The sequence below is a fragment of the Pan troglodytes genome, chromosome 8 (assembly GCF_028858775.2).
Source record: "Pan troglodytes isolate AG18354 chromosome 8, NHGRI_mPanTro3-v2.0_pri, whole genome shotgun sequence".
Classification (NCBI taxonomy): Eukaryota; Metazoa; Chordata; class Mammalia; order Primates; family Hominidae; genus Pan; species Pan troglodytes.
Window position 1 is genome coordinate 8,971,285 of NC_072406.2, and position 17,088 is coordinate 8,988,372.

Below are 17,088 nucleotides of genomic sequence, written 5' to 3' on the forward strand. Positions count from 1 at the left end.
AACACGGAAATATCTCCATGGCTACCTCTATAAACATAGAAATATCTACACCGCCATCTGTATAAACATGGAAATACCTACACAGTCATCTGTATAAACATGGATATATCTACACCACTATCTGTATAAACATGGAATATTTACACGGCCATCGGTGTAAACACGGAAATATTTGCACAGCCATCTCTATAAACATGGAAATATCTACACTGCTATCTGTATAGACATGGAAATAGCCACACCGCTCCCTGTATAAACATGGAAATACCTACACCGCTATCTGTAAAAACATGGAAATATCTACACTGTCATCTGCATAAACATGGAAACATCTACACCTCCATCTGTATAAACATGGAAATATCTACACTGCCATCTGTATACACATGGAAATATGTACACGGCCATCTGTATAAACATGGAAATATGTACACCGCTATCTCTATAAACATGGAAATACCTACACCGCCATCTGTATAAACATGGAAATATCTAGACCGCTATCTGTATAAAGATGGAAAAATCTACACCGCTATCTTTATAAACATAGAAATATCTACACTGCTATCTGTATAAACATGTAAATATCTACAACACTATCTGTGTAAACATCGAAATATCTACACCGCTATCTGTGTAAACATGGTAATATATACACCGCTATCTGTGTAAAGATGGAAATATCTACACTGCCATCTGTATAAACTTGGAAATATCTACACAGCCATCTCTATAAACATGGAAATATCTACACTGCCATCTCTATACACATGGAAATATCTACACGGCTATCTGTAGAAACATGGAAATATCTACACCGCTATCTGTATAAACTTGGAAATATCTACACCTCCATCTGTATAAACATGGAAATACCTACACTGCCATTTGTATGCACATGGAAATATCTTCACTGCCATGTGTATAAACATGGAAATATCTACACCATTATCTCTATAAACATGGAAATTCCTACACCGCTATCTGTATAAACATGTAAGTAACTTCATGGCTATCTGTATAAACATGGAAATATCTACAACGCCATCTGTATAAACATGGAAATACATACACAGTCATCTGCATAAACATGGAAGTATCTACACCACTATCTGTATAAACATGGAAATAAATACACCGCCATCTGTATTAACATGGAAATATCTCCACCGCTCTCTGTATAAACATGGAAATATCTACATCGCTATCTGTATAAACAAGGAAATATCTCCATCGCTATCGGTATAAACAGGGAAATATCTACACCGCTATCTTCATAAACATGGAAATATCTACACCGCAATCTGTATAATCATGGAAAATCTACAACACTATCTGTATAAATATGCAAATATCTACACTGCTATCTGTATAAATATGGAAATATCTACACCACGATCTCTATAAATATGGAAATACCTACACCGCTATATGTATAAACATGGAAAAATCTACAAAACTATCTGTGTTAACATGGAAATATCTTCACCGCTATCTGTGTAAACGTGGAAATATGTACACCACTATCTGTGTAAAATGGAAATATCTACACCGCAATCTTTGCAAATATGGAAATATCGACACCGCTATCTCTGTAAACATGGAAATACCTAAACCGCTATCTGTATAAACATGGAAATATCCACACATCTATCTGTATAAACATGGAAATATCTACACCATGATCTGTATAAACATGGAAATACCTCCAACGCTATCTGTATAGACATGGAAACATCTACACCGCTATCTGTATAAACATGGAAGTATCTACAACGCTATCTGTATAAACCTGGAAATATCTACAATGCTATCTGTGTAAACATGGAAATATCTTAACAGCTCTCTGTGTAAACATGGAAATAACTACACCGCTCTCTGTGGAAAGATGGAAATATCTACACTGCAATCTGTGCAAAGATGGAAATATCTACAACGCTATCTCTATAAACATGGAATTATCTGCACCGCTATGTGTATAAACTTGGAAATATCTACACTGCTATCTGTATAAACATGGAAATATTTACAAGGCTATCTCTATAAATATGGAAATATCTACACCGCCATCTGTATAAACTTGGAAATATCTACACAGTCATCTGTATATACATGGAAATATCTACAACACCATCTCTATAAACATGGAAACATTTACACCGCCATCTCTATAAACATGGAAATATCTACACCGCCATCAGCATAAACTTGGAAATAACTACACCGTCATCTGTATAAACATGGAAATATCTACACCGCCATCTCTATAAACATAAAAACATCTACACTCTCATCTGTAGAAAGATGGAAGTATCTGCACCGAGATCTTCATAAACATGGAAATATCTACACCTCTACCTGTATAAACATGGAAATATATACACCAATATCTGTATAAACATGGAAATACCTACACTGCCATCTGTATAAACATGGAAATATCTACACCGCCGTCTGTAAAAACATGAAGATATCTACACAGTCATCTGTATAAACTTGGAAATATCTACACCGCCTTGTGTATAAACATGGAAATATACCCACCGCAATCTGTATAAACATGGAAATATCTCCAATGCTATCTCTATAAACATGGAAATATCTACACCTCTATCTGTATAAACATGGAAATATCTCCACCGCTATCTGTATAAACATGGAAATATCTACACCGCTATGTGTATAAACATGGGAATATCTACATCGCTATCTGAATAAACATGGAAATATCCCCAGCGCTATCTCTATAAACATGGAAATACCTACACCGCTATCTTTGTAAACATGGAAATATCTACACCGCTACCTGTATAAACATGGAAATATCTACAACACTATCTGTGTAAACATGGGAATATCTTCACAGTTATCTTGGTAAACATGGAAATATGTACACCGCTATCTGTGTAAAGATGGAAATATCTTCTCCGCAATATGCACAAATATGGAAATATCTACACCGCTATCTCTGTAAACGTGGAAATAACTACACCGCTATCTGTATAAACATGGAAATATCTACACTGCTCTCTGTATAAACATGGCAATACCTTCACCGCTATATGCATAAACATGGAATTATCTACATCGCTATCTTTATAAACATAGAAATATCTTAAACGCCATCTCTATAAACATGGAAATGTCTACACCGCCATCAGCATAAACATGGAAATAACTACACGCCATGTGTATAAACATGGAAATATCTACACCGCCATCTCTATAAACATAGAAACATCTACACTCTCATCTGTAGAAAGATGGAAATATCTGCACAGAGATCTTCATAAACATGGAAATATCTACACCTCTACCTCTATAAACATGGAAACATCTACACCACTATATGTATAAACATGGAAATATCTACACTGCCATCGGTATAAACATGGAAATATCTAAACTGCCATCTCTAACACATGGAAATACCTACACCGCTATCTGTATAAGCATGGAAATATCTACACTGCTATCTTTATAAACATGGAAATATCTACACCGCTATCTGTGTAAACATGGAAATATCTACAACAATATCTGTGTAAACATGGAAATATCTACACAGCTCTCTGAGTAAACATGGAAATATGTATACCGCTTTCTGTGAAAGATGAAAACATGTACACCGCAATCTGTGCAAATATCAAAATATCTACACCGCTATCTCTGTAAGCATGGAAATATCTACGCCGTTATGTGTATAAATATGGAAATATCTACACCGCTATCTGTATAAACATGGAAATATCTACACCACGATCTGTAAAAACATGGAAATGTCTACACCGCTATCTGTATATACATGGAAATACCTACAACGCTATCTATATTTACATGGAAATATATACCACGCTATCTCTGTAAACATGGAAAGATCTGCACAGCTGTCTGTGTAAACTGGGGAATATCTACACAGCTATCTTGGTAAAGATGTTAATATCTACACCGCAATCTGTGCAAAGATGGAAATATCTACAATGCTATCTGTGTAAACATGGATATATCTATAGCGCTATGTGTATCAACATGGAAATATGTACACTGCTATCTTTATAAACAAGGAAATGTGTACACGATCATCTGTATAAACATGGAAATACCTACACCGCCGTCTCTATACACATGGAAATATCTACACCGCTAACTGTATAAACTTAGAAATATCTACACCGCCATCTCTATAAAGATGGAAATATCTACACCGCCACCTGCATGAACATGGAAATATCTACACCGCCATCTGTATAAACATGGAAATATCTACACTGCCATCTGTGGAATGATGGAAATATCTACACTGCCATCTGCATGAACATGGAAATATCTAAAACGCTACCTGTATAAACATGGAAATATCTACAACGCTATCTGTATAAACATGGAAATATCTACACTGCCATCTGTGGAAAGATGGAAATATCTACACTGCGATATGTATAAACATGGAAATATCTACACCGCTACCTGTATAAAAATGGAAATATCTGCACCGCTATCTGTATAAACATGGAAATATCTACACCGCAATGTCTATAAACATGGTAATATCTACACAGCTATCTGCGTAAACTTGGAAATATCTACACAGCTATTTGTGTAAACACGGAAATATCTACAGCGCAATCTGTGCAAAGATGGAAATATCTACACTGCTATCTCTGTAAACATGGAAATATCTACACTGCTATCTGTATAAACTTGGAAATACCTACACCGCTATCTGTAAAAACAAGGAAATATCTACACCACCATCTGTATAAACATGGAAATATCTACGACGCCATCTGTATAAACATGCAAATATCTACACAGTCATCTGTATAAACATGGAAATATCTACACCACCATCTCTAAAAACATGGAAATACCTACACTGCCATCTATATACACATGGAAATATCTACACAGCCGTCTGTATAAACATGGTAATATCTACACCGAAATCTCTATAAACATGGAAATATCTACACCGCCATCTCTATAAACTTGAAAATATCTACACCGCCATTTCCAGAAACATGGAACTATCTACACCACCATCTGTATAAACATGGAAATATCGACACCACTATCTGTATAAACATGGAAATATCTACACTGCCATCTGCATAAAGATGGAAATATCTTCACCGCGAGCTGTATAAACACGGAAACATCTATACTGCTATCTGTATAAACATGGAAATATCTACACCGCTATCTGTATAAACATGGAAATATCTTCACCAATCTCTATAAACATGGAAATACCTGCACCGCCATCTCTATGCACATGGAAATATCTACACCGCTATCTCTATAAACATAGAAATATCTACCCGGCCATTTCTATAAATATGGAAATATGTACACGGCCATCTGCATGAACATGGAAATATCTACAACGCTTTCTGTATAAACATGGAAATACCTACAACGCCATCTGTATAAACATGGAAATGTCTACACTGCCATCGGTGGAAAGATGGAAATACCTACACTGCGATCTGTATAAACATGGAAATATCTACAACGCTACCTGTATAAAAATGGAAATATCTACACCGCTATCTGTATAAACATGGAAATATCTACACCGCAATGTGTATAAACATGGAAATATCTACACCGCTATCTCTGTAAACATGGAAATTTCTACACCGCCATTGGTATAAACATGGAGATATGTAAACAAATATCTGTATAAACAAGGAAATATCAACACAACCATCTGTATAAACATAGAAATATCTACACCGACATCATTATAAACATGGAAATATCTATACCGCTATCTCTGTAAACATGGAAATATCTACACCGCTATCTTTATAAACATGGAAATATCTACACTGTTATCTCTATAAACATGGAAATATCAACATCGCCATCTGCATAAACATGCAAATATCTACACAGTCATCTGTATAAAGATGGAAATATCTACACCACCATCTCTAAAAACATGGAAATGAATACCATGCCATCTGTATACACATGGAAATATCTACACAGCCATCTGTATAAACATGGAAATATCTACACGGCAATCTCTATAAACATGGAAATATCTAAACCGCCATCTCTATACACATGAAAATATCTACACCGCCATCTCCAGAAACATGGAACTATCTACACCGCCATCTGTATAAACATGGAAATATCTACACCACTATCTGTATTAACATGGAAATATGTACACCGCCATCTGTATAAAGATGGAAATATCTACACCGTGAGCTTAATAAACATGGAAATATCTACACCGCTATCTGTATAAACATGGATATATCTACAGCGCTATCTTTAAAACGTGGAAATATCTTCACCGCTATCTGTATAAACATGGAAATACCTACACAGCCATCTCTATACACATGGAAATATCTACACTGCTATCTCTGTAAACATGGAAATATCTACACCGCCATCTGTATAAGCATGGAAATATCTACACTGCCGTCTGTGGAATGATGGAAATATCTACACCACGATCTGTATAAACATGGAAATATCTACACCGTTACCTGTATAAATCTGGAAATAACTACACGGCTACCTGTAAAACATGGAAATACCTACACCGCTATCTCTATAAACATGCAAATATCTACACATTCATCTGTATAAACTTGGAAATACCTACACGACCATCTCTATAAACATGGAAATATCTACACTGCCATCTGTATACACATGGAAATACCTACACAGCCGTCTGTGTAAACATGGAAATACCTACACCGCAATCTCTATCAACATGGAAATATCTACACCGCCATCTCGATAAACATGAAAATATCTACACCACCGTCTCCAAAAATATGGAACTATCTACATCGCCATCTGTAAAAACATGGAAATATCTACACCACTATCTGTATAAACATGGAAATATCTACAGTGCCATCTGTATAAACATGGAAATATCTACACCACGAGCTGTAAAAACTTGGAATATCTATACCTCTGTCTGTATACACATGGAAATACCAACACCGCTATCTGTATAAACATGGAAATATCGACACCAGTACCTGTATAAACTAGGAAATATCTAAAATGCTATCTGTGTAAACATGGAAATACCTACACAGCTACCTGTGTAAACTTGGAAATATCTACACAGCTACCTGTGTAAAGATGGAAATATCTACACTGCAATCTGTGCAAAGATGGAAATATCTACAACGCTATCTCTGTAAACATGGAAATATCTCCACCGCTATCTGTATAAACATGGAAATATCTACAATGCCATGTGTATAAACATGGAAATATCTACACTGCCATCTGTATAAACATGGGAATATCTACACCGCTATCTATATAAACATGGAAATATCTACACCGCTATCTTTATAAACATAGAAATATCTACACCGCAATCTGTATAATCATGGAAATATCTACAATGCCATCTCTATAAACATGAAAATATCTGTACCGCCATCTGTATAAACATGGAAATATCTACACCACCATCTCTATAAACACGGAAATATCTACAATGCCATTTGTATACACATGGAAGTATCTACACAGCCATCTGTGTAAACATGGAAATATCTACACCGCTATCTCTATAAATATGGAAATACCTACAACGCAATCTCTATAAACATGGAAATAACTACAACGCCATCTCTATAAACATGAAAATATCTACACCGCCGTCTACAGAAACATGGAACTATCTACACCGCTATCTGTATAAACATGGAAATATATACACCACTATCTGTATAAACATGGAGGTATCTAAACTGCTATCTGTGTAAACATGGAAATATCTACACCAAGAGCTGCATAAAGATGGAAATATCTACACAGCTATGTGTATAAACATGGAAATAACAACACCGCTATCTGTATAAACATGGAAATACCTACACCGCTATCTGTATAAACATGGAAATATCTACAACGCTATCTGTGTAAACATGGAAATATCTACAACGCTATCTGTGTAAACATGGAAATATCTACACAGCTATCTGTGTAAACTGGGAAATATCTACACCAATATCTGTGTAGAGATGGAAATACCTTCACCGCAATCTGTGCAAAGATGGAAATATCTACACCGCTGTCTCTGTAAACATGGAAATATCAACACCAGCATCTGCATAAACATGGAAATATCTACACTGCCATCTGTATAAACATGGAAATATCTGCACAGCCATCTCTGTAAACATGGAAATATCTACACCGCCATCTGCATAAACATGGAAATATCTACACCGCCATCTGTATAAACATGGAAATATCTACACGGCTATCTGTATAAACATGGAAATATCTGCAACAATATCTGTGTAAACATGGAAATATCTACACCGCTATCTGTATTAGCATGGAAATACCTACACCGCTATCTGTATAAACATGAAAATATCAACACCGCTATCCATATAAACATGGAAATATCTACACCGCTATCCGTATAAACATGGAAATATCTACACCGCTATCACTATAAACATGGAAATTCCTACACTGCTATCACTATAAACATGGAAATATCAACACCGCTATTTGTATAAATATGGAAATATCTACACCGCTATCTCTATAAACATGGAAATATCTACACCACTATCTGTAGAAACATGAAAATGTCTACACCGCTATCTCAATAAACATGGAAATATCCACACCGCCATCTGTGTAAACATGGAAATATCTACACCGCTACCTGTATAAAAATGGAAATATCTACACCGCTATCTTTAAAAACGTGGAAATATCTACACCGCTATCTGTATAAACATGGAAATATCTACACCGCCATCCCTATAAACATGGATATATCTACACCGCCATCTTTAAAAACATGGAAATATCTGCACACTCATCTGTATAAACATGGAAATATCTACACCATCATCTGTATAAACATGGAAATATCTACACTGCCAGGAGCTCAAGAGCAGCCTGGGCAATACAGCAAGGCCTCATCTCTACAAAAAAATTAGAAATATTAACTGGCCATGATCGTGTGCACCTGTAGTCCCAGCTTCTTGGGAGGCTGAGGTGGGAGGATCTACGGAGCCCAGGATTTTAAGGCTGCAGTCAGCTTGGATAACGATTGCACTCCAACCTGGATGACAGAACAAGAACCTGTTTCAAAAAAGAAAAAAGAAAAAAAAACCTAAAGACTAAAAACTGGATGTAGTTTGCTAGTAACTAAACAGCAAATTAATTGTAACATGCTTACATATCAACGATGTCTTTCTTCTTTGATCATAAACCTGCTCACTAAGAAGCTGCTGAAGTCCATGGTAGTGACAGGTACATGTCTGCATCCTTGTCCTGACCTGCATCTTCTTTGATTGTCCCCATCTGTGTCTCCGACTGGCACTGCCAAACCGTCTTGCTACCTGATCAATGTTGTACTGAACCGGACTGCTAACTGATCAATGTTGTCGAGCTCACTGCACAAAGCTGTTCTTACAAGGTAGATTTCTGCCTGGAATAGCCATACTTACACTGTTTATATTCCTTACTCCTGACCCATCCAACGCAGCACAAGTTCTATTTATTGCCATAGAAACATAGGTCATTTGGAAACACCTCCTTCATTTCTATGGAATGTTCAAACATTTCTGACATTTTGGACTCTGTTCTAGCCTCTTGTTAAATATATCCAGAAAAGAGACAAAGCTTTATGGGGGGGTATATGCACACATATGCTATAGAATAAGCTCTCTAAATGCTTAAAAATACTTTCCATCTGTCACCGCACCTTAATAGGTACACAGAAATTAAGTATGTGTATATCTGTCTGTATAGATACGTATAAATATATATCCCCAAAACAAAAACTCATTCTCTTACTTATACATAGGTAGAATATAGGTGAATATACATATACATTTATAGGTAGAACAAAAAAAACCCTCAGCCTCTTTAGGGCCATGTGTTTTCTCTGAGTAATTGTCACAATTAATTAAAATACATGTGTATGCCTTTTTAGATAAATTTCATCAGACCAGTTTCTGTCTGGTTGGAAAATAATAACTGCCTATTTGCTAAGTGCCCCTGCCCCCATACTATGTTCCAGTGAACTAAAGACCTCTGGCAATCATATATTTACAACTCAGCAAGATTAAACAATTTATTGTTATTTATGACATCCAAGCTGTATCTTCTGTATTATATTCCACATTAGCATCTATCACCTTACATTTGGGAGATCCTGTCCAAAAAATGATTATGCCTCCTAACCAAACATTCAGCAGGGCTGCAGGAACAGGCCCCCTGAACAAACATCCTGCCAAAGTACTTTAAAGCACCGTGAGCTGCCACAGCTGTGCATTTTCAGATGACTCAGCAGATTAGCGTGGAGTCTCTTAGCCTCTGCTTGGTCTGTTCCTTTCAGTGATCTCTCACATGGCCCAGTCCATTCGGTTTGAAAATCCTCATGAAATGAGCAGATTATGATCTGGCTTCAGTAGAGGGCCATGGGGTGGGCATGGAGGGGAGAGGGTTTGCTCTTAACACAGCCTGAGCCTCAGAAAGGTTTCAGATGGAAAAGCATGGCACTGACTCAGCTCATGCTTAACAGGAAATAATGCACAGACCACACCAAAAAAGCCCTTTATGTTGTGTGAAAGTCTATGCCGGAGCAGCTGCTGCCACCTCATGTACTGTGATAGAGTGTGCATGTGTGTGTTTGTGTGTGCATGAGTGTGAGTATGCACACAAATGTGTGCTGGGAGGGGGAGGAGATCACACCTTCCACAGTCGCCACCTCAGCCTTAGCTAGCAGCGTGGAGAATTGCCAAAAGTCAACAGGAAGCTGCACCAAAGCAACTGTGATCACCACATCAGCAGGCGCTTTCTGGTTAGTAAAGCTACTGGGACTGAAAAACACACACGATCTCGTCCTTCTTTTATTTTAATCAGAGCAAAATATTTTTATAATAATTGTGTTATATGAATAAATAATTCATAATGCTGTAACCCATTACCACATTCAATCCTCCCAACAACCCTAGAAGATATGTAGACAAGTATTATTACTTTCCCTATTTTTATAAATGAGGAAATAAACCCCAGGAGGCTAGGCGACTTCCCCACGGTCATAGAAGTTGCAAACAGTAGTATCATGATTCAAATCCAAAGCTTCTCCTTTTGTCTTTATCATTTTAATTTTGAAGGTAATGCATATGCATGTATGATCTTTTAAATCCAGAGATGTATATGGAATAGATAGGAAAAGGGACTCTCCTTCCCCATTATACACCCCCTCCACCCAAGCTATATACACTGTTGACTAGAGTATGTCCTTTCAATCCTATTTTCTATGCCTACATTATATACAGAAAAGCAGGATTACGTTACACACAATATTCCAGTCATTGCTGTTTTTCACCAACAAGCTATCATTCACATCTTTTTCATACTACATATAAATTTATATCCTTTATCTTAGTGGTGTATATTGTGCAGTTGTGTCATAAATTATGTACCTGTTCTCTGTTGAACATATAGATTTTTTCTGAGTTTTTCCTTAGCAAAATGCTGCAGTGAGTACCCTTGTACACAGATGTTTGTACATTTGTTCTAGAAAAATCTACAGCAAAGATTCTTAGATTAAGAGATTCCCAGGTTATTAGAAAACTACTCTATTAATTTAGATATATACTTCCAAATTGCCTGACCAAAAAGTTATGTCAATTTAACTTCTATGAACAGTATACAAACATGACAATTTTCCATCACCTACACCAACTCTGGGTAATTTCATCTTTTTTACAAGTTGATGGATTGTTTTAATTTATATTTCTCTGGTTATTAATAAGGTTGCCCACCTGTTCATGTCTTATTATTGATGATATTTGTATTGAATTGTTTGAATTTTCTTGATTTCAAAAAACGTTTTACATGTCATAGATATTAAATATTTGTTGTAAAACTCTCCTTCCAGTATTGTGTATGTGTTTGGTCAAGTAGAATAAACTCTCGTCCTCTGATTTCAGATTCCTTTCTCTTTCCATTAGAAATCCCTAAATGTAAAACTACATATTGATAGCTAAAAACCAGGATGTTTACTAGAGAAAAAGAATACAAAGGCAATAATTAAATATTATATTTATACAAAATACCTACTAGTACAAACTTAAAAAGAGAAAGTAAAAGTCAAATGCTTCTACGACTTCAGACTAAGAAAAAGAACTTTTGAGGTTGAATGTTCCTGAAATTTTTCTTTTCATACAACTACGGACATGACTTCAAAAGTTGATGTGACTAAAAAATGTAAGATATGAAAGATATTTGAAGACTCAGAGAAGGTGGATTTTCATTTTAACAAGTCACATATATATTCTAGATATCCTCTTATTCGTAACTAAGAGAGTCAAATCAGATGAAAGAATCTAAAAATTTCCCTTTGACTGTGTTAAGTAGAAGTAGTAGAGGCATATTGGCCAAATCTTGAGTGTTTGCAAATTGACTCTTAAGGCTATAGGCTGGCACAGGTCATTGAAGCCCTAGCTTTTTATCTTTAATTTTAAAATCCCCAAACAATTTATACTAATTTTTCTTGTCCATTATTTCCAAATCATCTTGTTTAAAGGTTATTACTGTGCTTGCTCAGGTTACTGTTGTCTAACAGAAGGGTATCCGGGGCCTTAAAACTGAGAGGGTTAGGATTAATGATTCCAATACCTATGCTTGGACATCTCCAAAAGTGGGTTCCAACTTCTTGTCCTCAAGTCTGTATAGAAACTAGCAAACTTCCAGAGTTCACAAAAGGCTCAAAGAGAACAGATATTTTATAGAAAATTCTTAGAGCAAGTTTCACGCATAATGTTGCTGATGCGTGTCTGCCTTTTCAATAAACATCACTATGCTTTATCACAAGATTTAATAAAGCAGCTTAGTTAAAAATGCCATCTGGGTCTCTGGACACATTAAACAAAGCTTAAAATAACCACCCCAGCAACTGGGAGGACCCAGCTGTTCTCATAATCTGTCCCACTCCTTTTACTTCCCCAGAAAAAGAGTGAATGAAGACCACAGACTAAAAGCATCCAGAAGGAACTGACACAAACAGGGAGATAGATGGAGCCAAGGGCTCCTGTAAGTTTGCTATTGCTCACATAATAGATTTGCTAATTCCACAACCTGCGGATGGTGATTAAGAATGGGAAGCAGAAAGAGGGAAGAGAGAATCATAGAAGGGCTCATTCAAGTTTTCTAATGTATCACAAACCTGTCCTCCCTAATGTCTGGATCATAGCAACCCATTCCATTCACCTATTCTGTAGTGAGCTCCAATAGAAAATACAAAGCCATCACCACCCAGTTCTTTCTCCCTTCTAGAGATGAGATATTAGCCACCCAATCCCAGATTCTCAGATCCATTCCAGGAAAGAAGCCCTAGGTATTGAAGCACAGCTTTCCCTCCCTCCCTTCTTTCTTCCACCCCAAGATTTGTTCCCCAGATAGTTCTAGTAAATGCAAAACCAAGTATATTCTCATTCTTTAGAGCAACCAGCTTTTCATGGCCAACTGGAATCAAACACAACCTGCACAAACATCTATCTGGAGGACACTCCCAAGGCTCCTACTGAGCCAGCCTTCTGCATACCACTGCATTTCAGCTTCCTAGTTCACAAGACACTGAGACATTCTTGAATTCTGCAAGGTGCACTGTGTGTTAATATCTTGGCTGCTCATCATGTGGCCAATAAAGGGCATGACTAGTCAACAAATAAATTTTCTCTTGGCTAAAACTTGCAACAAAACTGTAAGCTGTCTACCAAGGGGCCCACTACAGGTTATATTCAATATATACAGTCAAATCCTAACTATCTGAGATATATTCAGTTGACCATACACCTTTATATTTCAGTAAAAGGTCTTTACATTTCCCAGTGCTATCGATGTTACAAAGTGCTTTCATATGCAGTGCTTCATCTGATTTCCAGGATAATTAAATGATCCTGTCATACCTGATTTTTAGATGAGGAAACAAGTGGTTTCTGGGTATTTCAAGAGGCTAACGCATCTGCCCTCCAACTTGTATGTGAAAACCAAAAACAAAATTCCAAGGCCCTTCAACCATCTGAATGGACTTTGACTCTTTTGGTCAATATATGGCAGAGCTAGGAAAAGAAGGTGAGTCTTCCAGCTGCTGATACAGGGTTTTTTCTGCCATACTCCATTACCTCCAAGGCTAAAGTCAAAAGAGGGTGTGGTTATCACATGAAAAAATCTGGTTTGGATTTCCCAAATGTGTATGTAGTATTTGGGGATTAACCTTAATTTAACCTACAGTTCTTTTGGGTTGTAACAGTCTGACTCCATTTTTGAAAACAAAACAAAATCGATTTTAAATGCTGAATTATAGATCTTTGCTGTCCAGTATGGTAGCTACTAACCACTTATGGTTATTTGCATTTCTATTTTAATTAATTAAAATTCAGTAAAATGCAAAATTCAGTTCTTCAGTTGCTCTAGCCACATTTCAAGTGTTACAGTAGTCACATATGGCTAGTGGCTGGGACAATGCAGATTATAGAACAGTTCCATCATCAAAGAAACTTCTATTGAACAGTGCTATTATATAATGTCATCTCCAGAGAAAGAAGACTTTAGAAAAAGTCAGAAACGGCCGTGTGCAGTGGCTCACACGTGTAATCCCAGCACTTTGGGAGGCCAAGGCAGGCAGATCCCTTGAGGTCAGGAGTTCAAGACCAGCCTGGCCGACATGGTGAAACCCCGTCTCTAGTAAAAATACAAAAAATTAGCTAGGCGTGGTGGTGCATGCCTGTAACCACAGCTACTCAGGAGGCTGAGTTGGGAGAATCACTGGAACCCAGGAGGCAGAAGTTGTAGTGAGCCAAGATTGTGCCACTGCACTCTAGCCTGGGTGACAGAGCAAGACTCCATCTCAAAAAAAAAAAAAAAAGAAAAAGAAAAAGTCAGAAACATCTTGAGGCAGGCATAGTGCTGTCATCTGTCCAATATTGAAGATGATTTAAGAATAAGAAAGAAGAAGAGAACAAAGAAGAGAAAAAGAAGTTGCCTTAGGTGTACCTACCCAGAAAAGGACAAAGGCATTCTTGTAGTCATTGTGTTGTATTTTAGCTCTTAAACTTTTTAAGAGATTAGAATAATTTGACACATAGAAGATCTAAACCACTGAAGAGGCTCTGAAGCAGATAAAAGTAGAAAGAAAATAAAAAACTAATTAGGTACAAACTAAGCTTAACCACAATTCGTTTAAACGGTACTATTTACTCTTCACAGGATTGGTTTTTCTTTTGCTTTATAGTATGACATAGTTTATATCTTTAAAGGGGAATTAAAATATTTCTGGGAATTTTTAAAAGTAAGTTCACACAGCCACATAAAAACTACAGAAACAGATAAAACCTATCTTCTCATTTATTCCCTAATCCATTCAAATTAAATATAAAAATCCAAGCAGCCACAGTGATATTCAAAAAAGCAAAAGTGAGACAAAACAAAATTCATTTGTCACCTGTGGAGGTAGTTAGCTCACCTAATCTTCACTCCAAACACCAGTAATTTTTAAAAGACAGAAAAAAACATATGTTCTGCCTTCCCGGAAGGAACTATGTTTCAGGGTAGCCAAATAACCCAGTTGTGAAGAAAATGGTCTGCTTATAGAAAAATGCCAGCTAAAACATGTCGATAGAATTAGAGAATTAGAAATTCACCATTTTGAAACCCCTAATGAAATAATCAACTCAAGCAAGGATCATTAATAAATGCTAAAACAATCAAGTAACTATTGATACAGAATATAACTGAATATACACATGGTACAAAGTTCACGTCACAGACTACTGGCTTGACCCAAGGGGGAATATAGCAGAGGAGATAGGCAGTGATCACCCTAACCTTGCGATCATCTCACCATCACTAATGATGGGATGTGAATACACATTATTGCCTATGAAATAGTCTTTAAAAAAAGAAGTTGAACCTGAATCTAACTAAACCTTGCAATGGGCTGAACGTGTATGTCTTCCCCAAATTAATATGTTGACATCCTAACCCCAAAGGTGCTGGTATTAAAAGGTGGGGCCTTTAGGGGGTCATTAGATCATAAGGACAGAGGCTTCATGATTGGAATTAGTGCCCTTATAAAAGAGGCCCCAGAGAGCTAGCTAGTCTCTCCCACTATGTGAGGGCCCAGCAAGAAAGCCAATCTATGAACCAGAAAGTTGGTCCTAACCAGATATCAAAACCACATGCTCCTTGATTTTAAACTTGCTAGCCTCTAGGACTGTGAGAAATAAATTTCTGTTCTTTATAAGTCATCCAGTTTTTGGTATTTTGTTATAGCAGGCCTAAAAGCCTTTAGAACTAACTTCCAGTTGACCAGGAAAAAACAGAGTGAAAAGTTAAATGACACCATAAAAAGCAACCAGAAAATTCCAGAAGGGGAAATATTCTACAGGACAACTGACTAGTTTTTCAACAAGTCAATTTCACTAAATAAATACATAAACAAAGAGTATGTGTATTTTCCAGGTTAAAACAGTCTTGTGCTAAATAATCAAATGCAATGTGTATCCCTTGATTAGAAGAAACTAATTTGAACAAACCAGCCACAAAAGATATTTCAGGGAGACCAAGCTGGAAGGATCACTTGAGGCCAGGAGTTTGAGACCAGCCTGGGCAACGTAGTAAGACCTCCATCTCTACAAAAACAATAAATTAGCTGGGCATGGTGGTGTGCACCTCTAGTCCTAGCTACTCAGGAAGCTGAGGCAGGAAGATCACTTGAGCCCAGGAGTTTGAGGCTGCAATGAGCTATGATTGTTTCACTGCACTTCAGGCTGTGTGAAAGAGCAAGACTTTGTCTCAAAAAATAAAAGGACATTTCATAATAATTGAGGAAATCTGAATGTGGACTGGGTAATAAATGATATAAAAAAGCCATTTTTTATTTTGTTTGAAAAGATGATTTTGTAACTATATAGGAAAATGTTCTTATTTTTTTAGAAATCTGTACTAAAGAATTTAGGGGTAAAATATCATTTTCTTTAATATACTTTCAAACACAAGCAAAAAATAGTCATGACACAAATATAGCAAAATGTTTACAATCTA